General features: G+C 42.1%; 1 long non-coding RNA gene across 1 annotated transcript in view; it reads right to left on the bottom strand.

Annotated features, from left to right (window-relative positions):
* Positions 1–27,249, bottom strand: part of LOC138783469 (uncharacterized) — a 71,912-nt gene that overhangs the window by 29,770 nt on the left and 14,893 nt on the right. The window contains exon 2 of the long non-coding RNA XR_011361697.1: positions 25,122–25,277. This is a non-coding gene — a long non-coding RNA (uncharacterized lncRNA). The remainder of the gene's footprint in view (positions 1–25,121; positions 25,278–27,249) is intronic.

The following is a 27,249-nucleotide window of genomic DNA, read 5'->3' on the forward strand; positions in this document are numbered from 1 at the left end:
GCAACAAAAACAGCAGTCGAGAAAAACGCCACCTCAAAAAACGCTGTGTGTAAGGCAGATCATAAACTTTTATTGACTTGCAGCTAACACCTCGCGGCTGGTGTTTTTATTGGAGTTTTTCCAAGATTATACGGCAGTGTGAAGCCAGCCTTAGAGAAGACATTGGGGAAGCTCATTATTGCTAAGGCTATGTTCAGACTACGTATTAGACCGGCCGTTCCGTGAACGGGCCGGATCACAGAACGGCCGGTCTCTGAAAAGATCGTCCCAGCCAGTACTATAGTACCGGCCCGATGATCTTTGCAGTCGCAGAGATAACGCCCGCATTAGAACTCTCCACAGCACGCTATGGAGCGAGTGGCCGGAGACACTCGCTCCACAGTGTGCTCTTACAGGGTGTTCTGCGGCCGCTATTAAATGAATAACGGCCACAGAAAACTGACATGTCAGTTGTTTGCGGCGCCACTAGGGATCCCGGACGGAGCGTATACCATGTGTATACGCTCCAGCCGGGATTCCATAGACAGCAAGGTAACGTATATTTTCGTAATAATAATGTACGATGGCCGTGGTTTTATGAAAATATACATTGTGTGAACATAGCCTAATGCTGCACGCTGCATGCTGCATCACTAGCGGTATGTTACTATCAGTGTCAGAACTTGCAGTTCCCGACACAGCCACAGGTGGCAGCAGAAGGAGAGTGCCGCCCCTTACTGCTGCCATTTATTTATAAATTTAGGGAAAAAATGTAACAAAAAAATGTATTTTGTGCTCCAGAATACCCCTTTAAGTACAAATGTATGCAAAGAAGTGCATGAATCACTGCACAGTACCTGTAGAAGCAGGGAACTCTGTCTTTGACAGGCGTTCCTTAGGGCCCTATTCCACCGGACGATTATCGTTTAGATTATCCTTAAACGATAATCGTTTGGTTGAAATGCAGTTAACAATTAGCGACCGAACGAGAAATCGTTGATCGCTTTATAAGACCTTGACCTATTTTTATCGTTGCTCGTTCGCAAAACGTTTGCAAATCGTTTGCATTGAATAAGACGTCGTTCGGTTGTTTGCAGTAGATACAAACACAATAGCGAAGAAATAGCGAAGAAAAACTATCGCAAATACGATCATAAGTAACGATTATCGTTCCATGAAAATGAGTGAACTTTTTAAGGTCTTTCGCAATAGCGGTCGTTTGAGATCGTTAATCGTTAACGATTATGCGAATGATAATCGTCCAGTGGAATAGGGCCCTTATTCTGGACTAGATTTACCTAATGCAAATCACCAACATTTTTGGAATTTGAACTCAACTTAACTCTTAGTACACTGGAAAACAATGTGACTGCTTGTTTGTCTTTCTGCTATGTTAGACAATCCCTGTTGATTCTAGAACTATGGATTCCATTCGAATATGACATTGATGGATTTATTGACCATAGTGAGTCTTTAGTATCTGTGATAAAAATACTGGAAAGCTTGGTAGTAAGCCCAGAACACAATGTGAACAATTCCTCAGCAGCAGAAAATCACAGTTTTCTATATTTTTATGACAATGCAATCTCCTTATGTTCAGTCATTGTTGTCCTAGCCAATGGAGAAAGCCTTGTTGACTGCTACCCTTAAAGGGGAAATCTTGCTTTTTAATCAACTAGTGTCAGAAAGTTATACAGATTTGTAATTTACTCCTATTTAAAAAATCTCAAGTCCCCCAGTATGTATCAGCTGCTGTATGTCCTGCAGGAAGTGGTGTATTCTTTCCAGTCTGACACAGTGCTCTCTGCTGCCACCTCTGTCCATATCAGGAACTGTCCAGAGCAGCAGCAAATCCCCATAGAAAACCTCTACTGCTCCGGGCAGTTCCTGTTATGGACAGAGGTGGCAGCAGCAAGCACTGTGTTAGATTAGAGATAAAACATCACTTCCTGCAGGACATACAACAGCTGATAAGTACGGAAAACCTGAGATTTTTTTTTAATAGAAGCAATTAACAAATCTGTATAACATTCTGACATAATAGAACTGAGCTCCCTAAGAACTATGGGGTATAATCCATCAGGTCCTGGAGCTTTGCTTACATTCAGTTTATTAAATTTATCTAGGGCCATATCTATAGTAAGCCAGTTCAGTTCACTTACTTAACTTAAAAAATCTCAAGTCGTCCAGTACTTATCAGCTGATGTATGTCCTGCAGGAAGTGGAGTTTTGTTTCCAGTCTGACACTATGCTCTCTGCTGAAAAAACACGGATCCAACAGCATCCAATCTTCTAGAGAATCTTCAAGACTTTATTGTGCTCACAAGCAAATACGACGTTTTGACAAAGACTCATTGCAAGTCGAAACGTTGTATTTGCTTGTGAGCACAATAAAGTCTTGAAGATTCTCTAGAAGATTGGATGCTGTTGGATCCGCTTTTTTCTGTTCATACACCCACTCACTGAGATAGTGGGCCCCAGCATGCATCCTCACACTGTGCTACCTAAAGGGAGTGACTAGTGCTGCTGGACCCTACCGTCTACTATGCTCTCTGCTGCCACCTCTGTCCATGACAGGAATTAGAGTAGTAGCAAATCCCCATAGAAAACATCTCCTGCTCTGGACAGTTCCTGACATGGACAGAGGTGGCAGCAGAGAGCACTGTGTCAAACTGGAAAGAATACACCACTTCCTGCAGGACATTCAGCAGCTGGTAAGTACTTGAAACCTTAAGATTTTTAAATAAGTAAATTAAAGTAAAAAGTTAAGTAAATTACAAATCTGTATGACTTTCTAAAATCAGTTGAAAGAGAAAGTTGCGCTTTAATTGCATGAAATATACAAGGCAAAAAAAATAACACAAAACTATTCATTCTGAATATTCTCCTTGATAGAAACACAAAGTAAAAGAGCAGCTTACCTATGACACATAGCTTTCCACTGCAAATGTGCAATATTAATTATTTCAGAAAAACGCATATGTTTAAACATCAATATGTAGTCTAAGGGCAACAAAAGCGAGCTCCGCCTTGCCTTACGAATGTAGTGATTCCCTTCGCCTTTTCCTGCTTTCATTAAGGCCTGAAGCATTAAGTAATAGAGATTACCTGGAATGTGCTTTTAATTGAATACCAGTAAGTGTAACAGACCCCGCTTGCTGTAGGAGCTCCGAACGTGAATTAAAAGCCTCTCGCATAGTTCCCTCGCACCAGCCCGTTGTGTGACTTAGCCTAAAAGCCTCCTTCACTACATGGAGAAAGTAGATGCCATTTAACTTCGGAACATTGTACTTCAGAGCCACTTCAGAGGCCTTAATGCACCATCTATATCTATATTTCAGGTAGTTTTACTGCTAACAAGCTTTTAACTTGCTCACTTAAAGCAGCGTTTTGATTGTTAAGAATTAATAAAGAGAAGTGCGGAATAAACATTCTACTATCACATTGTATCAACAGGATGAACGTATGGACGTGTACTGTAGACATGTGATGGTGTCTCTGCGGTGTTTTAGTTGATCTCTATGATGTCATCCAGCGTCCTTTTGCATGCACTTACTAGGCATTGCTCCCACCAGCCAGAATCCTACTCCACACTAATGAGGGTCAGATACCCCGAAACAGCTGTCTGTGGATGAATACCTTGCTTGACTGGAAAAATTCCTTGGCTTGGTTGTTCCTCCCCAAAGAAAGGTCTGGCTAGCTCGCTGACGTCGAGACATGTGATGGTGTCTCTGCAGTGTTCTTTTGCATATTGAATTTCCCAGTGAGCAATGTTCTAGAATACACTGACGTTGAGACACGTGATGGTGTCTCTGCGGTGTTTTGGTTGATCTCCCTGAGGTCAACCAGCGTCCTTTTGCATGCACTTACTAGGCATTGCTCCCACCAGCCAGAATCCTACTCCACACTGATGAGGGGCAAATACCCCGAAACAGCTGTCTGTGGATGGATACCTTGCTTGGGTGGTTTTCTTGACTGGAGACATTCCTTGGCCTGGTTGTTCCTCCCCGGAGAAAGGTCTGGCTAGCTCGCTGACGTCGAGGCATGTGATGGTGTCTCTGCAGTGTTTTTTGCACATTTGATTTCCCAGGGGGCAATGTTCTAGAATACACTGACGTTGAGACATGTGATGGTGTCTCTGCGGTGTTTTGGTTGATCTCCCTGAGGTCAACCAGCGTCCTTTTGCATGCACTTACTAGGCATTACTCCCACTAGCCAGAGACACACTTTTCCAAGACACCAACCGTTCCCTAATAACTTGTATGCATCAGACAGGAGAAACACGTTGGACAGTTTTAACTTTGGTATCCTGTTCCTATGTTGTATGTGTTGAGTGGTTTTCACCCTTTTTTTGTTTGTTTTTTGTTTAGTTTTCTCCTGCACTAAATCTAGATAGTAGAGGACACATGCTTCCCTGCCCTCGTGTACCCCCTATGTCCTGGCTATCTGAGGGTTATCGGACTCAGTGTTGCACTGGTCAACTCATTATGTGTGTGTCCCATGATGTTCAGAATTAGAACACATTAATGGTATTTGTTTAAAGCTAAGTTTTGCCATGCCCCAAATATACTAGCCTGAACACTGCTTTTAGAGCAGAGTGGTGGTTGGTAATCTAGACAATTATGTGTCAACAGTGGGAAAAAAAAGAGCAGCATATCAGGAGAATGTGGCAAGTTTGCTAAATGAATGTCCAGTTAACTATGTTAGTTGAGATGGCAAATAAAGGGATCTATAGGGAAATTTGACAACACATTCAGTTTTTCCAATAAATCCTTTAATATTTAGAAACCTTATTAGATTCCAAAAAAAAAAAATCTGAAAAATAAAAGGCCCTGGACTAGTTAAAAGGAGGAGGGGTATGCAGCTGAAGTATGTCACCAAGCTGGATTTTAGTGTGAGGTCCATGCTATTAGATGGAACTCCAGGGGCGTAGCTAGGAGTCATGGGGTACAGCCCCCCCCCCCAGCACAACAAAAAGCATGATATATATATATATATATATATATATATATATATATATATATATATATATATGTGTGTGTGTTTGGTGATGTGGCCAAAGAATAAAGTCTCTTGTGCTTGTGGCAGAGCAGAGAGCCAATCGCCGCTTGCTCTGTCAATCCACTGCATTTAACTATAGGGGCCCATTAGGAGCAGTTATGGTTAAATACATAGATGAAGGAGCCGACTACTTTTGCTTAACCCCTTATGTACTGAAGAGGGTAAGTGACATAAATCTCACCTACTGTACATGCTGCAGCACAAAAAAAGGGTTAAAAGCAGAAAAGAAGAAGATGGCTCGTGCACTGATAACCTCTGTCCTCTGCAGGGCTCAGGAGAACAGAGGTCAGGGGTTATAAGACCATTGAAGCAGAGATCACCTTGTCTTCTGCTTATTAACCTTTTTTATGTTGCAGCATGTAAATGAATTTTGGATCACTTACACACAGCAGTAAATAAGAGGTTAAGCAGAAGGACACAGGTTGTCTTTTATCTTCCCTGTGCATCCCCGGGCCCCCCTCCTGCAGGGGCCCCATAGCACCTGCCTACCTTGCCTCTATGGTAGCTACGCCTATGGATGGAAGCAAGAACAGAAGGACACAAATATGCGACTAACCCTTATATCACAGAATGCTGAGGCCATTTACCTCTGCTACATGGTACTTCAGAGCCACTTCACAATTTTCACTGCTCACAAGCTTTTACGTTGCCCACTTGAAGCAGTATTTTAATGGTAAAGAATAAATAAAGTGAAGGATGGAATAAACACTCACATAGCAGTTTATCCTCAATGTGGATGGAAAGACCATTAAATCCTAACTGAACACTTGATAATAAGTTAAGATTCTATAATGCAGTTAATGTATAGGGTGATATCTTCTTTACCTTACAGAGTTCCCTAACACCACTAACCTAAGGTTACAACAGTGTTGTGTAAAGCAATGACTGGTGGTAGGAGGGGTATGAAGCTGAAGCATGTGTCTCTACATGTCTGTGTGAAACTTATGCTATCAGGGAGGAAAAATCTTGGCTTAGCTTTGTCATCTCAAAAGGGTAAGTTTACCCATGTAACAAGTCTGGAGAAAAGAAATATCAAAAATATAAGGAGGTGAACTGTTCTGACCCACACATTCCCTATTGTGAAGAAAATATATTATTATGTTTGACCATGTGTATGACCATATTGCATGATATAACTTAAAGGGAACTCTAGGGATGAAAATTTGTTTTTAAATCAACTGGTGTCAGAAACTTATATAGATTTGTAATTTATTTATATTTTAAAATCTTTAGTCTTCCTTTACTTATCAGCTGCTGTATGTCCTGCAGGAAGCGGTATATTCTTTACAGTCTGACACAGTGCTCTCTGCTGCCCCCTCTGTCCATGTCAGGAACTGTCCAGAGCAGCAGCAAATCCCCATAGAAAACCTCTGGACAGTTCCTGACATGGACAGAGGTGGCAGCAGAGAGCACTGTGTCAGACTGGAAAGAATACGCCACTTCCTGCAGGACATACAGCAGCAGTACCGAAAGACTTAGTTGTAAAGGAAATTACATCCCAGACACAGGTCACAGGATTAACAGGAATTTATATCACAGATGTGCCACTGATCCTTATTTTAGTAGTATTATAGCTGACATGTTACCAGGTCTTGCAGCATGGGTTAAGAAGTAGAGTTAAGTGGAGATGCCAAACTGTTTGGGTCCAGAAACATTTTTCAAACCCGTACGCTCTGCATTTGATTAACGGTGGCTGGAGAAGTTGAATGCAGCCCTAGGAAATCCTGGAAAACATGGGTACAGCATCTGCTGCAGGGAGTCAAACGCCAAGCATTCTGGATTGGAGAACGTTGCCGAACCCAAACAGTTCGGCATCTCCACTTAACACTATTTAGAAGCAGTATTTTTCCATGTTGCCGATACTTCTTGTGCTACTTATGTTGTTTCTATTACATGTGTGACATGCAACTTATGAGCCGCAAAACAAGTCGCCATATGGTCCAGAGCTTAAAATTCCATACGACTGCAGAGATGTTTCCCTAAAGGATTATTTTATAATACTTAAATTGTTGCACATGAGCCAGCTTTATACTAATATAAACTCATTGGACATAGACGACCCCCCCCCCCTCACCCAACAAGAGTTAACATTACTGCCTTATTTCGACCTAATCTTTTCTAGTTTTTAACTTTTAAGGCAACTTTCGGAACGTCCCAGATGTTGCCCTTCTCTCATTAGCAGTAAAATAATTAGAACATAAAGTCATAAAGAGGCAGAATCGATGTTGCACGGCTCCCCTCCAGCACACACATTCATATTTCACACTTTCTAAGTACGCTATTTTCCCATTAACAGCATTTTTTAATTAAAACTGCAAAAAGCATTATGTGTTTGCAGCCGTAATACCCGAAACCAGCCTGTGTGTAAAATTGTCATTCAACAAAGGCTACATTGTGAATAAAAAAACAGTAGCAGCCTCTACATAGACTGCTCATAGGTCCAAAGCAGTTACAAGGAAGACAGATGGAAGATAATCCAGTCCCAAGTCTACGCAAGAAGCCCACAGTGGAGGGGTTGGCAGAGCGTGGTATATCAGCAATCTTCATATGCCGCAAAACAAATAACCACAGTCTTCCAAGATACAGTAGTTAATGAAATAATAGCTCCAGGCAGAAAATATTGCATTGAAATACTGACAGCCCCTATGTATATTCCCAGTTATAGCAGAAAACTAATAATTATATACATCATTAGGAATTAGAGCAGGGATGGAGCAACTTCCACCCTCTAGCTGCTGAAAAACTATAATTTCCAGGTTTCCCGTCCCTGAATTACTGGCTGAAAATAAGGTCCACTTCTTACCTGTCTTGCAGTCCATATACAGGGAACCATTATGGGAATGGTAACCTTTGCTCGTATCACCACCGATATGATAAAACTTTGTATTTTATGCACTGTATGGTACAAGTGAAAGGAAGGATTACTAAGGGTTAACTACCTATGTGACTGTTTGCATGTACAGTGACACCTTGGTTTAAGAGTAACTTAGATTAAGAGCGTTTTGGTTGAAGAGCTCACAGTTTTTCAAAATTGTGACTTGGTTTAAGACAGAGCATTGTTTTGGTGTAAGAGCTCCCTGTACTGGGTGGGAGGGGGAGTGGGGGAGGAGCCTGCATAGCGGGGTCTACAGCCCTGTACTCTGACCCAGGAAGTCTCCCTTGCCTTCCAAATCATAGCAGATCCACTTCAGGCTGGGGCTTACATCAGGGGACAGGACTGTGGAGGTAAAGTTTTCATAGCTGTAAACCCTCTCTCCCCGGACAGAGTGCTGCTATACAGTGCCTACATATGTCCTGCTCATTCCTTCATGCTCCCTGCAGTCTCTGTCAGCCCTTGTGTTTCCCATCCTCGCCATTATGGGGATCTCCAGTTCCATCCTGTATCTACAAACTGCTGCAGTTTTTTCAGGTTTATGCCCTTACTATACATTATACTCTACATGTTGGTTGCTATACAGTAACTTATAATATTCTTCTGTTTGTGAATGTTTGTTTCTTTTGTTTTACATGTTATTCAGAATAAAAAAAAATCATAATTTTTGGGTGGGGAACCAATTGTCTGCTTTTCTATGATTTCTTATGGGAAGTTTTGCTTTGGTTTAAGAGTGTATTTGGATTACAAGCACAGTCCCGGAACGAATTATGCTCGTAATCCAACCACTGTATTTTTATGTGTTACGCCACTAACTTTAAGCTGACTGAGATCCAATCCTTGTTGAGGGTACCTCATACTAGTCCATTTTCTATTCTGCTAACCTATCAGAGATTAGATGTGATTTCTCCCGATGTGTTCCCCCAATAAGACAGTTCCCTGAGTGATTTATATTTTTAGGTAGAGCAGGTTTGGGGACATTATTAGTCTAGTTAGAGTAAGAGAAAGAACTAGAGAATTGTCCCTTCTGAAAGACTGTGCAGGGCCTGGCCTGGTGGCCAGAACCCATCTGTGGGGCCTACGTTGTTCCTGATTAGTATTTTCTTCAAAAGCGTTCCAGTACTAACCATGCCGGGCTAGTAACACCTGCCTTCACTTTTGGCCACTTCGTTGGTTTGTTATACTCTTCAGCTGACCATTTAACATTAGAAGAAGTGAGGCAGCCCTTTCTTGGCCTTAATGCCACTTTGTTCTATCAGTCAACAATAAGTGCTGAGGATGAAGGTAAGAAAACTGCCTCTATTCTCACTGTCTCCGGCCCTAAACTCTTCTAACCTGCTGTTAGTTTCCCTTTAAAATGTCTCCGATGACATTGTTTTATTATAATCAGCTGTGCAAACGAATGATAAACTATCCCCATGTGTATCTGTGTCTACAGTGTGCACCTGTCCATTAGTGCATAGGCGGGCCATGTGCCTCTATTACAGCATGCACCCCTACGATAGTCATGCCGAGAATTGAAAATTAAACTGAATTGTGAACAGTCAGCCATTGCTACATGAAGTGCTCTTTTCTTATAGCATTTCTATGCAGCCCTTTAAGAGACGCTGCCTATTCCAGGCCATGGCGGCTATCACAGAAGAACAGGCGTATTAATCTTGACACAGTGCGGTGTTAGGCTGTAATGGAGCATTCCTCGCCTGTTCTCTGATTTACATGAGACGCTCAAACACCTGTCACTTTGGATGACCCTATTAACACCGCGATACTGTTCTTCAATGAAAAACACACCTTCACTCCAGCTGCCACGAATAAAACACTCGGTGCCAGACAAAAGGATCCAAAGGCATGTTGTATTAGTCGATGTCAGATAACCAGACTGTGTTCTGTCCTCAGTACATGCTAATGGATTAGCTCTGTTCCTGTCCTCTTTAGCAAATGGGGTTATGTAAAAATGTTTCAGATGATGACATGAGATGTGCAAATTGCTCACTACCCGAACCATTGAAACAGAAGAGGAATAGGCAGAAAACTCAATGTTTGGATGAAACAACCCATGGTATGAAATGGAAGATAAAATCCGCAGCTGCTCTTCGAGTACTTTGAGCTTCAGAGGATATGGTGAACTCCGTTACAATACAATGAGATGCCTAATGTATCGTCATGTACTGCGTGGACGTAATATTGCCCCATTACCTAGGGCTGCTGAAAATGTACCAAATCCTGTTCTCCTTTTATATGATAGGGGGATTATTCTGAATCTTGATGTCTTGGTAGGACAAATGCAAAGCGAAATTATGGCAAGATGAAAAAGTGGGATGATTAAAGGGGTGCTACAAAAACATGGCCACTTTCTTTCAGAGACAACATGACAGTTGTCTCCAGGTCAGGTGCGGTTTGCAATTAAGTTCGATTCACTTTAATGGAACTGAGCAGCAAAACCCCGCCCAAGCTGGAGACAAGAGTGGGGCTGTCTCTGAAAGAAAGTGGCCATGTTTTTGTAGCGCTGGATAACCCCCTTATACAACTTTGTAATGTATGTTATGTTAGTGAATGGCCCCCTTCCCCGTGCCCCCCCCCCCACCCTAGATCAGGAAGTGTAGTGCTCAGCCAATCGCGGCTGAGCAGCTTATGACGCGGGAGAGGGCGGCCAGCACTAAGGACGGTCGGAGCGGTTCGGCCGGCCGCCTGAAGATGACATCATTGTCTCAAGATGGCTGATGGGGGTCGACACGATTCAGGTGAGTATAGAGCACTACACTTCCGGGGGTGGCATGGGTGGGGGGAAATGCGGGGAAGGGGGCAATTCACATACATAACATACCTTACAAAGTTGTTTAACTTTGTAATGTGTGTTATTTAGTGAATAGAAAGATAGAAAGATTTAGATAGAAAGATATTTAGTGAATAATTGCTTACCGCTGCACTACCCCGTTAAGGCAGCACAACTCCTTTACTTGTGCTGCTATTCACACTTATCCCCAATTCCTACACACACACATCCCTTTCCATTTCAAGTAATATCCAGATTGGGTTTACCATCCCATCTGAATGGAGCGGGAGTCAAGTATGCATAGTTCTGCATTTACTATATACAGGGTCAGTGAGGTTAGCAGAGAGCGATTTCTGGCAATCCTATAGGCCGGCCGCCCGAAGATGACATCATTGTCACAAGATGGCGGACGGGGGTCAACACAAATCAGGTGAGCTTTGAATGCCCCTTATGCAATCTCTATGGCCAAGCTTCTTTCCTATTCTCTAAGGACACAACAAAACACATGCCTTCCTCTATAATAAAATTCAATACAAGTTATTAGAGTGAGGATGATGGCGTCAAAGGCTATGTGTCTTCAGGATCTAGTCATTTATATGTCATAGCCTCAGTGCCCACATCCCCCCACTTACCCCTAAGGGGCGTACAGCAATGTGTCACTGTGACTCAGGTTAAGGAACCAAGTTGGGGTCTATGGAGATGAGAACAGGCAGGGCTATTCTAGTCCCTTTCATTAGGTTTGTTGCACATTTCCATAGCAGGTTCTCCTCCTTGCCTGTGGCATCTGACAACCTCCAGATGCAGCTTAGTCGGAGAGAGCTGTAAACTATGCGACCTCATAAATAACAACAGTAAATGTCTAAGCAGTTGTGATAGCCGCACCTGTTAGGAAGGACACGTTTTGTAACTCATCCTTATATCACTGATAACCTCTTATGTTTTGTCCTTGTTCTGCACCTATAAATGTAGTGCCACACTCCTGGTAGAGTTAATACCGCCTGTGATATCCCACCTGACCCTACATGTACGCTACACCTCATCCCCCCCCCCTCCCCGACACCCAGCTAATTAGTCAGATCATAGCCGTATAATTTCAGCCGCATGAACTACGAACAAAAGGAGTCAGATTTATAATTCATTGGGTTGTCTGATATATAAAAAATCTTTTTTTATGGATTTAATTAATATTAATATTCATGGAACCGGAGGAGAAAAAAAAAATTGAAATGTTATTTCTAATCAGCAGAGACAATGTTTTATAATGCAAATTAACATTTTGAAGGTAATCAACATCAGGTAAGGCTTTAGAATGAGTTGTATATTTACATTAGCAGAGAGGAGAGCCAGATGAGGAGCCCTCCATCACATGAATTCTAAAAGGCTGACACTCTCTCTCTCCAGGCCAGGATGCTACTCAGCTCCTATATGACCTTCTGCCTTCTATTTTTTTTTTTTTTAGTACAAAATAAAATGCAGGGAAATTAAATAAATGTAAGGAAATGGTACTAAAATTTTATATATAATTTATATATAAACTAAACACTTTAAGAAATCATTAAAGTAGATACAGTACCCCATATTAAAGGACAACTCCAGTGATTTTTTTTTTCCGGTAATTAAAACACTTTATAAAGTTATCTAACTTTGTAATGTGCTTTAATTACCATATTCCCCCCCCCCCTTCTCTATCAGCACCCACTTCAAACACCACCCCTTCCTCCTGAAGTATTAAAACGCATATGTACCTGTTTCCTGTTGACAACGGACGGCGCCGTCTTGTCCACCTTGACCATGTCCATCAGTGGCCCCACTGTGGGACATCAGCAGATGACTGACGGCTTGCTTAGCTCTGATTGGCTGAGCAAGCTGTCAGTCATCTGACGCTGCCAGCCAAAGAAGAAGAAGTGCCGGAGAGAATATGATGCCGACGGGAGCTCCGAGGACCCAAGATTGAACAGAAATCAAATGGAAATTCAAACGGAGACTGACCCAGGAGTGAAAGTGAGTATAAATACGGCATTTTTATTTATTTTTTTTACTTTCCACTGGAGTTGTCCTTTAAAATGTCCCTTTGGCAATACAGTAAACTGATCACAAAAAGCTGATCAAAACTGTTTACCAAATTAGACAAACCCCTTCATGAGATTATAGAGGACATTGTTAGGATGTTTTCACACTAGTGCCTAGCACTAAACTGAGGGATGTCACAGTACTTAGTGATATCTGTTATGCATAGGATCCGATGTTACAAAAAAAAGGTGTACTGTGGAGGTCTACTGTGCAGTGGAGACTTGAAGCAAACCCTGACCCATACTTTTGGCCTCTGTTGGGTAAATGGAGCACTATAGATCTGTTTATTGCATGCTCTATCTCAGATCTTCCATTAAATGGAGGCTTTGACCCAGCCTCAGTGAATTAACTCCTCCCCCTTGTGCTGAACATGGGGAGTTTTTGCAATACGAAGGTTTCTTAACTGTAGAGAAGAAGCACTGGGTTTTCAATGGATATGCATATACAGGGTGGTCCAAAAGTAGGTGGACAGTATGTAGGGGGATGAGGGGGTAGATTTATCAAACATGATGTTAAGCAGGGATGTCAAACTCAGGCCCTCCAGCTGTTGCAAAACTACAAGTCCCATCATGCCTGGACGGCCAAAACTTTAGCTTTGGCTGTCCAGGCATGATGGGAATTGTAGTTTAGAAACAGCTGGAGGGCCTGAGTTTGACACGTCTGGTGTAAAGTGAAACTAACTCCCCTAGCAACCAATCAGATTACACTTTTCAGTCCTCACAGACTCTTTGGAAAATGAAAGGTGGAATCTGATTGGTTGCTAGAGCAACTGAGCCAGTTTCACTTTACACCATGTTTGATAAATCCCCCGTTTCATAACCCTATTACTCATACTGTTCTCTTACTTTTGGACCTCCCTGTAGATGCAATGATCGGGTAATGGCAAGCATACACCATCCTGTAACTGCTCATGCACGAGATTTCAGCTCATGGAAGGGTTGTGGGTCTGTGCCCACTTTTAACATGGTGAACCGATTGACTCCCTTTAACAATAGCCTAATCTGGCAATATCGTTCATATAAGTAGAATGCTGCTTTTTCAATACCATACGGGACAAAGGATTCTTAAAGTAAAGACAATCCCCTTGGGAGCTTTACCCCAGCCCACCAAACCCGTGCCTAACCATAACCCCTGGCCCAATGCAAAATCCCTACCAGGAAGCCCACCTAAAAATATTGGGTGCAAATGCCACCTCTGTGTCCCCCATAGCTATGACCTTGTCCAAAACAATGGTTTACATCTAATATGGCTATCCGCATCTTACCGAGTTTCATTTCTGTCACCTCATGGCTTAAAGGTGTTATCCCGCACTATGAAAACATGGCCACTTCCAGAGATGCCACCACTCTTGTCTCCAGTTCAGATGTGGTTTGCAATTAACCCCTTAATGACAAAGGGTGTATATTTTGCCCTGTTGTCGGTAAGGGCGTTCAGAACGGGGCCACGTGGCGACCCTGCTCTGAACCCCCGCAATCCTGGGTGCCGCGTGTAGCCCGGGACCGCGGTTATTAGCGGGCATGGTCCGATTGCCGTGCCCGCTAATAAGGTAATTGGATGCAGCTGTCAAAGTTGACAGCTGCATCCGATTACCGTATGCAGCCCTTCCCTGGTGTCTAGTGGCAGAGATCGCCCCCCCGGGACATTGTCCCGGAGAAGCGATCTCCGTGACTGTTGCCGGCCGGGGTCTCCGCCAAAATGGCGCTGATCCCGGTAGGCACTCGTCTGTTTTCGGCTGCAGCAGCCAAAAGCAAACGAGTGCCAATCTCATTGATCTATGCTGCATAGATCAGTGCACTTATATTAGAAGTCCCCCCGGGGGGCTTCTAGTATAAGTGTAAAAGTTAAAATAAAAGTGTTGTTATTAGTAAAAAGCCCCCTCCCCTAATAAAATTCAGAATCACCCGCCTTTTCCCATCAAATAAATAAACATAAACAAATAAATAAATAAGTAAACATGTTTACTATCGCCACGTGTGTAATCGCCCTATCTATTAATTTATCACATTTCTGATCTCGCACGGTAAACAGCGTCAGCGCAAAAAAATCCCAAAGTGCAAAATTGCGCATTTTTGGTCGCATCAAATTTAGAAAAATTGTAATAAAAAGCGATCAAAAAGTCGTATATGCGCAATCAAGGTACCGATAGAAAGAACACATCATGGCGCAAAAAATGCCACCTCACACAGCCCCATAGACCAAAGGATAAAAGCGCTATAAGCCTGGGAATGGAGCGATTTTAAGGAATATATATTTGTTAACAATGGTTTGAATTTTTTACAGGCCATCACATACAATGAAAGTTATGCATGTTACATATCATTTTAATTGTAACGACTTGAGGAACATATATAACAAGTCAGTTTTACCCCAGGGCGAATGGCGTAAAAACAAATACGCCCCCAAATAAACAAAATGCGGTTTGTTTTTTGTTTTTCAATTTCACCATACGTTTATTTTTTGTCTGGTTTTCCAGTGCACTTTATGCAAAAATTCAGCCTGTCATTGCAAAGTACAATTAGTGACGCAAAAAATAAGGGCTCATGTGGGTTTCTAGTTGGAAAAATGCAAGTGCTATGGCCTTTTAAGCACAAGGAGGAAAAAACGAAAACGCAAAAATCGAAATTGGCTCTGTCCTTAAGGGCATAAGCTCTATTCCCTTCAACAGAACTGAGTTACAAAACCAACACCCAAACTGGAGACAAGAGTGGTGCTATCTGTGGAAGAAAGTGACCATGTTTTTGTAGCACTGGATAACCCCTTTTAATTATGAATAATGTGGGTATAAACTGCATTTATTTCTCAATGTGTTCAAAATGATGATAATATCTCTCTGTTTCCGCAATATTGGTACCAAAAGTCAGGCCAATGTTGGCAGGAACGGCACCACACACACACACAACGAATACGCCACTCCTGAGATCCATTATGACAATCGTGCTCCATTTCGGAAAATTGTTACTCATATGAGACCGGCAGATCGTCTATGCACTTAGTGTTATTTTATGTTGCCGTCTATTAATTTGTTGGTTCAACACATGACCCCCCTCCCAAAAAAACTTTCTTATTTTATCTGCCTCCAGTTGCTATAGTTTCCAGTCCTCCCAGGATGGAACCTCAGCTGAAGAACTTATTGTAAACCAACAGCTGGAAAGCCTGAGGATACCTCCTCCCCGCCTGGTTCGGCTCACACCATGAGTCTCCGCTTCACTAGCGTCGCTGTCCATTTTTGGCAGAAAAAGTCCCATTTAGTGAGTAAAATAAATAAAAGATCTCTGTTATATCCAGCTTGGCTTGTTTCCAGCCTGTGAGAAATTCATACTTCATTCTCCTCAACAGGCTTGATTTCTAAATGGCTGCTTAAAAAATGAGTCCTGCCAGTGGATTATTCCCCTAACTGTAAGGGCACTAATTGGAGAAAAGATATTTTAATTACCAAATCAGGGAAGGGAATTGTGCCTGATTTAATGCCAGGATTATCACAATGCCTAGTGTCGTATGTACGGACGGACTGCCGCCGCCTCTGATGTCAGCCATGTTACTATCTTTCTTCCTGCCTGGCTCCCAGTGTGACGTACTCATTTGCCTGTCAGGGTGATTGGTGACGTGCGCGGTTAATATGAGCCGCTCTCAGTGTGTGGGTACACAAATGACTCCTACGTAGCTTAGAGAGTGCGTGCACACTTTTGTCAACTGTCACGGAGCTGAACCTGAAGTCTCATACAGTTCTTCTCTTCGAGTCGGGTACACGAGTCTCAAATGTCACATTGTCTTTCTCACGATGCGCTACAATTTTTTAATGCGAGCAATATATCCTGAAGTACATTGGACTGGCTCCACAACAGATAGGAAAGATTAAAAACAGCAGCGACACTAGCTTGGATTTGAAGGAAAGCGTTCAGTATTATTATACAGGAACTCAAAGTTTTCATTTAAAGGGGAACTATCAGTAGGTTTGTGTAACCGAACCTGCTGATATCTTCCTGCAGCTCCCTACCTGATGTTTGTGGCTCCGGTCTTTTTTTCTAGGTCTCGCCATTTTGGAGAAGTTTGATTTAGAGCAAATATGCAAATCAGCTAGTAATTAGGGGCACTGGGGGCATTCCTCTGCCCCACAGTGCACCTCTTTTACTGACAGTATATGCATAACAAGGCCAGTCTTTGACGCGCATGTGCAGGATAGCATCCTGGCAGACCAGCTGGATTATGCATATATAACTATGCACAGTAGGTAGGCAGCTGCAGCAGAAAGCTTACCACAACCTACTAAACCCCATGGGCTGCTCACCCAATACAAAGTCCTCAACAGGAACCCCCTCCTAAAAATTCTGGGTGCAGGTATCACCTCTGCATCCCTTATAGATGTATCATTTGGCCAAAATAATTATGTACATCCAATATAGCTATGTATGGGTTAATGACTTATGTTGATTCTCAGTTTTGTAGACCAATGGCTTATGTTCCCTTCCCCCTCACCTTCCAAGGCACATAACGTTTTTATTTTTTTCACTGACAGATTGTTTAAGAGGCATCTACACAGTTATATGACCAGTATGGGAGGGATCCCCAATGTCGGTCATTACCAACGAAGCCAGGTCAAGTTTCAGAGCTTCATCATGGTGGCTCACCTGGCCCATGATTTTGGCATATATCATTCATTGGAAAGGGATTAATTTCTTTATGTCTTTAAAATGATGATAAGATCTCTCTGTTTCTACAATCTATCAATCAAGGCTGATGGGGCTTGGAGCAGCTTTCAGGCACCACCCCAATGACTCGCGGTTTGGGCAACATAAAAAGTGACAGGTTCCCTTTAAAACTACTTTTATGTATCTGGACAGACCCTTTAACCTCAAAATTAAAATTACCAATAAGGCATTGGTAATACAATGCTGGCAATGGTGTGGCACCAACATAGCTGCTGTGCTAATGTCGGACATTGGATCCACCTTTACCAAACTAAAACAAGAGATGTCGTCTGGGGCTTAAAGCTCACCTCTCCTCATAGATGAAGAACCCCTTTAAATCATAAAAATATTAAGTATAAATCATGCTCTACTTACTTCATATTACCTTATCCTCTTCCTCTAAGGAATATAGTAAGAAGAATGAAAGGAGAGAATCATGATGTCTCTAGAATAACAGACTGTATTAACCCCCATCAACACAGAAAATATAGACAAAAAATGACAAAAAGAAGCCCCTACTTTAAGTAGTTCCAACATCAAGCCTATTCTTTCCTAGGAGGTTGTCCACTGCCTCTATAGTACATGTGCCCTTTTATCCCCAAAATAATAGCCGTATTGACTTCTAATGGAACTTTTATGGCTCAGTGGCATTTGGCTCCATTAGAGTTAAAACCATTCGGAATTAGAATAAGTATTTTCCTGGATTTCTATAGATTAAGAATTGCAATAAGAGCAGGAAAATTAACACTGTCAGCCAGGCTTGGAAAGGCTTATCGTCTTATCGTGTCATAGATAACATTCTCCAACTGTGTTTGTAGAAACAGCAGACTTCGCAATGCCTTTCTTTGTAAAGCAGAGGGGGGAAAAAAATTTTCTTCAAAACAGCAGCTTACATGGCAGGAAAGCATTAAATATATATCTTCTCCCACGCACATACAGTCCAGGGTCTGTTCTACTTAGCTCAACAAGGAAATTGTAATGAAACCTTAGAGATGGAAAAATGATGGAACAAAAGGGTACGCCAGAACACAGGAGAGGCCTGACACGCCAAGCATAGGTGAGCTCCGCAGGAGATTGCTGTCATCATGTCACCACATAGAGTTTTTAATACAACAATCATAAAGTAAAAATTGTTACATGGTGTTTAAAGGGGTCCGGTAGGGCATTTTCGGTGGGATAAAAACCTCCAAGACCCCCACTGGTTGACATGGGCTAGGATGCTCATATATTACATTGGAATATAGTTTTTTGTATAGAACTAACTATGCTGGGTACTGCAGATATTCACATTGTGCAAGATAATGTTGAAGATAGGAACAGATTGAGCAGGAAAGCATGCACTGCATTCACTGTTCAGCTACCATAGCCATAGCATATAGGGCCCAAGAAACCACGTAGTGGCATGTAACATTGGTGGTTGGTACCCACTGGCATGCAATATGTTACGGGACTCACCACCTTCGGGGCATGTTCTCTTCTCCACCTCTATGCTTTTTGCCAGCCTTCCTTTGCTGGTCACTCTCCTGGCTGCAGTTCCCGGTCTGCCCTCTAGGGGCCATGCGCATGCACTGGCTGCAATTTAAAGGGCCAGTGCAACTCTGTATGTGTTGCCCACCTATACTTGTCTGGCTTTATCTATGTAAGGCAACTCCAGCCACCAGGTCGACTCTTCTTCATCTCCTGCTACTGGCTATAGGCATTCTTTGAACTTACTCAGCTCAGCTACTCCACTAGTTACTGACTATAGCCACTCCTTGAACTGACTCAACTCTGCTATTCGGTACTGTTACTATAGCAGCTACCAGCATTTATCCGGCTCTGCAACATGTCAGCTCTTCTATTCCAAACACTACTGACTCTGCTGCCTCACCTTCTGCTAACCTGGGATTGTTACAAGGAGCAGGGACTCCCATCATTTTGACAAGAGTCTGGGTCCCTCTATAACCTCTTTCTTATGCAGCGGCGACCAGCACTACATACTGTACAGGTTTCCAGAGCAGTCTGGCCAGGGATTTTTATAGTAAGGTTATGTTCTCGTCAGCAGCACAGAGTATTTTCGGAGCGTAGTTGACTAGTTTTCTCCTCAATGTTGCTGTTAATATCATTGCTAGCAACTGTATCCCTCCATATGGAATAGCTATAAGTAAAATTAGCTTGTGGGAGAACCTTGGATATTAATACTGATTAACATTAAGCATTTGGAAATATTTAGCAGATTTTAAGTACTTGGGGGGGAAAAGGATATTTCATCTTATTTAAAAATCCCTTTAAGTTAAAGAAGGCAAATGGATAATAAGATATAAGAGGATAATAACTTGCAGACCTATGTGGGATCATATAACATACAATGTCTCATTTTCCATGCAGATATTGTATTGTCCATAGGTGGTCACTTTTTGTTCTTGCTTTGGCTGCCTCTTGTTGTCAGATACACTGATCTGTATAGGGCTGGATAAACTTGCTGCTATGTGGACGTTCTTTGGGAAGCTTTGGCAACTACCAGGACGTTGCTGCTTCCTTGAAATAGATTTTGCTGACATCATCATTCATGACTGCTCCAAGATGACGGTTGTGAGTCCTGGGGTCTGGAGTCTTAGAAATGACAATGTAATTTACATTTTAAGGTGTTTCTCAATTTTTCTAGATTCTGCTTTCATGGTCTAATCTTATTCTTTGTGACAACGCACACGGTCAGTGAGATAGTCAATATCTAGGGTACATAATAAGGTTAGTATTACATCTTAGTCAACCACTTCAATATAATATTAAAGAAATAAAAGGGCTGACTACTTTTCACTCGGATGATATTTTAGGTTCAATACCTTTGTTCCTGAAAGTAAAAAATTATATACTCTCCTTTAAATTGGGTTTTTATTATAAACTTATCAGCACTTGCACTATTCAAATGGAGTTGAAACTCCTTCTTTCTATATCTCATTTATCAGCTTTGCTGTATAGACTCAGACAGATGAAGCAGAGTCATCTCATTATCACTTTAAGGGGTACTATGGAAAAAAATGTTTTTAAATCAACTAGAGACTTATCAGTGTATACAGTGCATGGTGTTACTGTCCTGCCATATCTTTGCTTCCTTTAGTATAACAAAGCTCTTTTTAGAAAGGGGTACTCCAGAGGGGAAAAAAATTCAAGTCAACTGGTGTCAGAAAGTTATCTAGATTTGTAAATTATTTCTATTTAAAAATCTCACGTTTTCCAGTACTTATTAGCTGCTGTCTGTCCTGCAGGAAGTGGTGTATTTGTTATACTCTAACACAATGCTATCTACTACCACCTTTGTCCATGTCAGGAACTGTCCAGACCAGTGGCAAACCCCCATAAAAAAAACTCAGCTCTGGACAGTTCCTGACATGGACAGAGGTGGCAGCAGAGAGTACTATGTCAGACTGGGAGGAATACACCACTTCCTGCAGGACATACAACAGCTGATAAGTACTGGAAGGTTTAAGATTTTTAAATAGAAATTATTTACAGATCTATATAACTTTCTGATACCAGTTGATTTGAATTTTTTTCTCCTCTGGAATACCCCTTTAAAAAAGAGCTCTGTTATACTAAAGGAAGCACAGATATGGCAGGGCAGTAATTAGAGCTCTGTTATACAGAAGTGGCCACAGATATGGCAGAACAGTAGCACCATACACTGTATACACTGATATCTCTCCCATCAGATGTCCCGGAGAGTGTGACATTTCGCCCCATATACACCCTACAGTTTAATGTATATTTTAGTTTTTATATTTTGTTTAAAAACCAGAATCCATAAAATATTCATGGACACCTGGATTTATACTATTATAGCCGTTCAGCTGAGGGAAGCCATGCAGAATATGAATTGCCTATGCCACCGCCTCGACTCTCCTATATCCCTCTCCCTTTCTTCCTGTATTGATAACAGCTAAGTGCCACCTAGTCATCATTTGCTCTTCTCACTTCCAAACAGATGCTTAAGGGAATAACTTACATAGACAAACAGACTTGTTTTCATTTAGATAACCACCCAGAGACTCAAAATAATCTCCTTTCTGGAAACTTGTATAAATAGCTATAAATTCTTTGGAGACAGCATTGCAGTAGTGTGCAGTGGGAATCTTCCTCTCGCCACAGCATGAGCTAATATAGATACACACTCCGTATGTTCACAGTCTGTATACTGTTGCATACTGGTAACATATTAGACACCAGTGGAGAATCGTTTCCAGTTTTCCTTCCAAAGCCGCCACAGCAGGGTGGCAGCTGTTAAGGGGAGAATGGAAATCTAGTTGGCACTTCGGTGTCTATCCCAAGTCTTACTATTTATCTGGGCTGGGGTAGGCATGTAATTCTATCAAGCACCTGATTGTCTATGCAAGCCGTGAGCCGCTTCTTCTAGACTATACTTAGAACTGTCGACCTAGGCCTTACATTTTTTGTCCCAATGGTGCTTGTAGATTAAGCTTTACCAACACTACCTCATTCCTAACTTCTACTGAAAAATAGTAGATAGAAAATTTTGTAAAAAAAAAACGTAATTCAAAAGAAATTAAAGCGACTCTGTATACACAATCTGACCCCCGCAACCGCTTGTACTGCAGATAGCTGTTTTTACTCCAAGATCTGTCCTGGGGGTGAGGCAGTTATTGTCGTAAAAAAACAACTTTTAAAATTGCAGCCCTGTGTCACGTTGGTGTGGCCTAGAGTGTCTGTGCCCTAGGCCTGTGAGACCCCTCAGTCCCTCCTCCCCGTCCTCTTCATCCATAGGAATGCCCCAGGCAGGATTTCTCCTAATCACCACTTGTCTGAACACTGCACATGGGCCTTAACAATCCAGCACATGTGCATTGTTCAGAGAGGTGATGAATAGGAGAAATCCTGCCCAGGGGCATTCCTAATGATTAATAAGACAGGGGGAGGGACAGAGAGGTGGTGCAGGCCTAGGGCACAGACACTCTGGGCCACACCAATATGACACAGGGCTGCAAGTTTAAAAGTTTTTTTTTAGGACAATAACTGCATCACCTGCCGAAGGGACCCCAGGACAGATCTTGGATTAAAAGCAGCTGTCCCATGGTACAAGCAGTTTGAGGGGTTAGATTGGGGGTACAGAGTCACTTTAACCTCTTAGGGACATATGACGTGACCGTGGGTATTAGCGGGCACGGTCCGATCGCCGTGCCCGCTAATACAGTAATCAGATGCAGGTGTCAAAGATGACAGCTGCATCCGATTACCGGATGCAACACTTCCCTGGTGTCTAGGAGATCGCTCCCGAGACAACGTCCCGGAGGAACGATCTCCGTGACTGGTGCCGATCCGGGGTCTCCAGCAAAATGGCGCTGATCTCGGCTCGGCACTCGAATGCTTTCGGCTGCAACAGCTGAAAGCATCCGAGTGCCGATCTCATTGATCTTTGAGATCAATGAGAGATCAATGCACTTATACTAGAAGTCCCCCAGGGGGAATAACCCTAACCCCAGGGGGAATAACCCTAACCCCATGGGGGCTTCTAGTATATGTGTAAAAAAAAGTGTTATTATTAGTAAAAAAGCCCCCTCCCCTAATAAAAGTCCGAATCACCCCCCTTTTCCCATGTTTTTAATAAAAGTAAATAAATAAACATGTTTGGTATCGCCGCGTGCGTAATCGCCCGAACTATTAATCACATTCCTGATCTCGCGCGGTAAGCGGCGTAAGCAAAAAATAAGGGCTCATGTGGGTCTCTAGGTGGAAAATGCAAGTGCTATGGCCTTTTAAACACAAGGAGGAAAAAACTAAAACGCAAAAACAAAAAGTGGCTCCGTCCTTAAGAGGTTAAAGGACAGTGGAAGTTGTGGAAACACCATCATGAATTGTCCTATCATGTGATGTTAAAGGGGAACTATCAGAAGGTTAGACAAATCTAACCTGCTAATAGCCTCCTATAGTGCCCAGGGTGCAGAGGAGGAAGTTATGTCTCCTACCTTCCTCAGCAATGTTCCTGTCCTGTTAGCAGTGTAATCCTTGGTAAGGAGCACCGTTAGGAGCACTGCCCCGCCACCAAAGTCAGAGCCTGGTTCATGCTCTTGGGGCGGGCAGGCTCCTAATGGTGCTCCTTACCAAGGATTACACTGCTAACAGGACAGGAACGTTGCCGAGGAAGGTAGGAGACATACCTTCCTCCTGGGCGGCCTGGGCACTATACGGGGCTATCAGCAGGTTAGATTTGTCTAACTTGCTGATAGTACCCCTTTAATATAATTTTCATGAAATCACTGGAAATAACGACAGATTGTATGGTCAAGCAATAAGGCAACGCCAAAGTACCAAGAAGTTGGTAGACCAACTCTATCTGACTTTACCTGAAGAACTTCCTGAGGTTGATGACTTTTTGCTCCAGCGATGTGTTAATTTCATTTCAGGAGGTCAAGGCTGGTGATGTTCTTCCAATTTTTAAGCCAATTGTTAGCTTAAAGGGGTTGTCCAGGCTTAGAAAAACATGGCCACTTTCTTTCAAAAACAGCACCTCTCCTGTCCTCTGTTTTGATCTTGTTTTAAAGCTCAGTTCCATTGAAATGAATGGAGGTCAACTGTAATACCACACACATCCTGAGGACAGGGATGGTGCTGTGTTTTGCAAGAAGGTAGCTGTGCTTTTTCTAAGGGTACTATGACACCAAACAATTATCTGTACTGTATCTGTCCGTACTTGGCTGATTACCGGCCGTTCTGGAGGATAGTCGTTTGGTGTAATAGCATGGTTTCTTAATATTGAACCATGTTCTATGGCCCTAATCCTAGATAACCCCTTTTTATAAAAAAAAAAACTATCCCTATGGCCACTGCTTTAAAACTGATGTTCTTTCAAAGGGTGCAATGGCTACTATATACTCACTTCACAAAAAGGCATATGCCTGACTCTTACCTATTGCATAAATTTGTATTGTTTATTATATTTTTAAAGCTCATTTATTATTTTTCCTAATTTTCCATTTTATTATTTCTATGGCTATGTTCACAAAAGGTATGTTTTCGTAAAAGTACGGCCGTTGTTGAAATCGCCAACGATGGCCGTACTTTGTACGGAAACATACTTTGCCTTTTCTTCTATAAGGATCCCTGCCGGAGCGTATACACATAGTATACGCTCCGGCCGGGATCCCTCGCGGCTCCGCAAAGAACTGACATGTCAGTTGTCTGCGGCCGCTATTCAGTGAATAGCGGCCGTAGGAAACCATGTCAGTTCACACAATGAAGCGAGCGGCTCCGGACGCAAGCTTCATTGTGTGCTGTGGGGAGTTCTGATGCGGGCGCGCGCTGATGCGCCCACATCAGAACTCTGCGGCGCCAAAGATCTTTTCAGAGACCAGGATGATCTTTTCAGAGACCAGCCGGGTCATGGAACGGATGGTCTCTTACGCCATGTGAACATGGCCTATGTGTGGTATTGAAATTCAGCCCTATTCACTTCAATGGAACTGAGCTGCAAAACCCTCACCCAAACCGAGGACAGAAGAGGTGCTGTTTCTAGAAGAAAGCAACCATATTTTTCCAAGCCCGGATAGCCTCTTTAATGGCCAATATAATGAGATTTTACCTCTCTCTTTATAACATCCATTTCCAAACCTTTAAAAGCCAATGGTTTCATGATCCGTACCATTTCCTCTAATATTAATTACATTGTTTGTTTTTCTATTTATTCTTTTACCTTTTTTATATTGTTAACCTATTTGCGTGGAGTCTCTTCTCGTTTCCCTCGGTTCCATGCCGATATTTTTTCTATAATACGCCTTTGTTCCTTGCTGATTGTTTTTCTCGACACGATCTGGTAGAACACAATGTATTTGTAGGAAGCAGAAAGATCCTAGAAAGGACAATAGAGTTTGTAAGCCAAAATACTAATACTTTATAAATGACTTTGTATCCTATTGTGCTTTTAAGCAAGTGCCAACAGCTAATAGGGTAATTATAGGCATGCAGTCCTTACAGGAGATTTCCTGAGCTGACATATAAACATATGTGATGGATATTCTTTACTGGCTGCTGCTGGAATACAATATACTACTAAATCACAGAGCCGGACTAAATGGTAAAATAATTGTTAACTATTTTTGCCCATAAATCTCCTTTGCGCTGAGGAAATTGGAGAAAGTTGAAATCCTTTGTTGTTAATGTATTATTGGACGTATGTATTGAACTATTTGTACAATTATACTACAAACAATGACTACTTTATATTATTAAATAAAATAGAAGTCAGTGATTGGCCGGTTACTGGTTGACCTGATGGGATAACACAATCACAGTTCTGTTTTCAATTGTCAGATGAAGGTTTGGAGTTTAAAGGGGTTCTCCAGTGGAAAAAAAAAATTCTTTCAACTCAACTGGTGTCAGAAAGATATATAGATTAGTAATTTATTTCTATTTAAAAATATCAAGGCTTCCAGTACTTATCAGCTGCTGCATGTCCTGCAGGTAGTGGTGTATTCTTTCCAGTCTGACACAGTGCTTTCTGCTGCCACCTCTGTCCCTGACAGAAACTGTCCAGGGCAGGAGAGGTTTTCTATGGGGATTTTCTACTGCTCTGGACAGTTCCTGACATGGACAGAGGTGGCAGCAGAGAGCACTGTGTCAGACTGGAAAGAATACACCACTTCTGCAGGACATACAGCAGCTGATAAGTACTTAAAACTGGAGCTTTTTAAATAGAAGTAAATTACAAATCTGCATAATTTTCTGACACCAGTTAATTTGAAAACTTTTTTTCCCCTACGGACTTCTCCATCAAGGCTTTTTTTTTTGGCTATGCTACTATGTTTGTGTCCATAATAAATCTTTTCACCAATTCTCTGCTCTGAGAATTTTTAATTCTAAATGTCAGTTTTCTCCTGAGTTATTCAGTGGGAACTAGCTGTGATGTCCCCTATAGTCAGAGAGACAGAGAATACTCCCCCCCACCACACACACACACACACACACACACATTCCCCCTAGGTCTGTTAGCATATCTTTAGAAGTAGCAGCAGCATGGAGGATAATATGGCACCTAATGAGGCAGTTTATGGTGCGTTCACACCTACAGGATCTGCAGCTGATTTTCTGCAGCAGATTTCATCTAAATAACTGAACACAGCATCAAATCTGCTGCAGATCTGCTGCAGATCCTGTAGGTGTGAACGCACCCTTAAGATGTAAATGCTGCGCTTGAATCAAATATAAGACTTACTACAAGCTGCAGCTCTCTCTCTTTCTTTCTTTCTCTCTCTCTTCCTCTGCCTCAAGCTATTCCAGTGATGGCTAACCTTGACACTCCAGCTGTTGCAAAACTACAATTCCCATCATACCTGGGTGGTCAAATCCATTTCTTTGGTTGTTCAGACATGATGGGAATTGTAGTTTTGCCACAGATGGAGTGTCAAGGTTAGCCATCACTGAGCTATTCTTTTCTCCATAGACTTCAATGGGTAGCGGTAAGCTGATCATTCAGTGAGCCAATCTATCTCAAGCAGCTGTTGCAGAACGAATGATGATTTGGGGGAAGATGGCAGTAAAGTAGTCTGTTAAAAGAAATAGGCATTTTTTTCTGATAAGATATGTTACAAAGTTTCTTTCACTTGCTTGTACCATTGATTTATGCAAATTATAATTGAAAGTGTAGTGCCCAGTCAATTTTCTCAGCAGAATTATCAACCTATTTTTTAGGGAACATTTTAATAAACAGGAACAGAAGTGGGAAACACCATTAACCTGAAAGTGCTATCTATCGGTATGAACAAGGGGAGAGCTCTCTATTCTGTTTTCCTGTGTTTTGAAACTAATTTGTAAGTCTGGATTAA

Source organism: Dendropsophus ebraccatus, chromosome 1, assembly GCF_027789765.1.
Source record: "Dendropsophus ebraccatus isolate aDenEbr1 chromosome 1, aDenEbr1.pat, whole genome shotgun sequence".
Taxonomy (NCBI): Eukaryota; Metazoa; Chordata; class Amphibia; order Anura; family Hylidae; genus Dendropsophus; species Dendropsophus ebraccatus.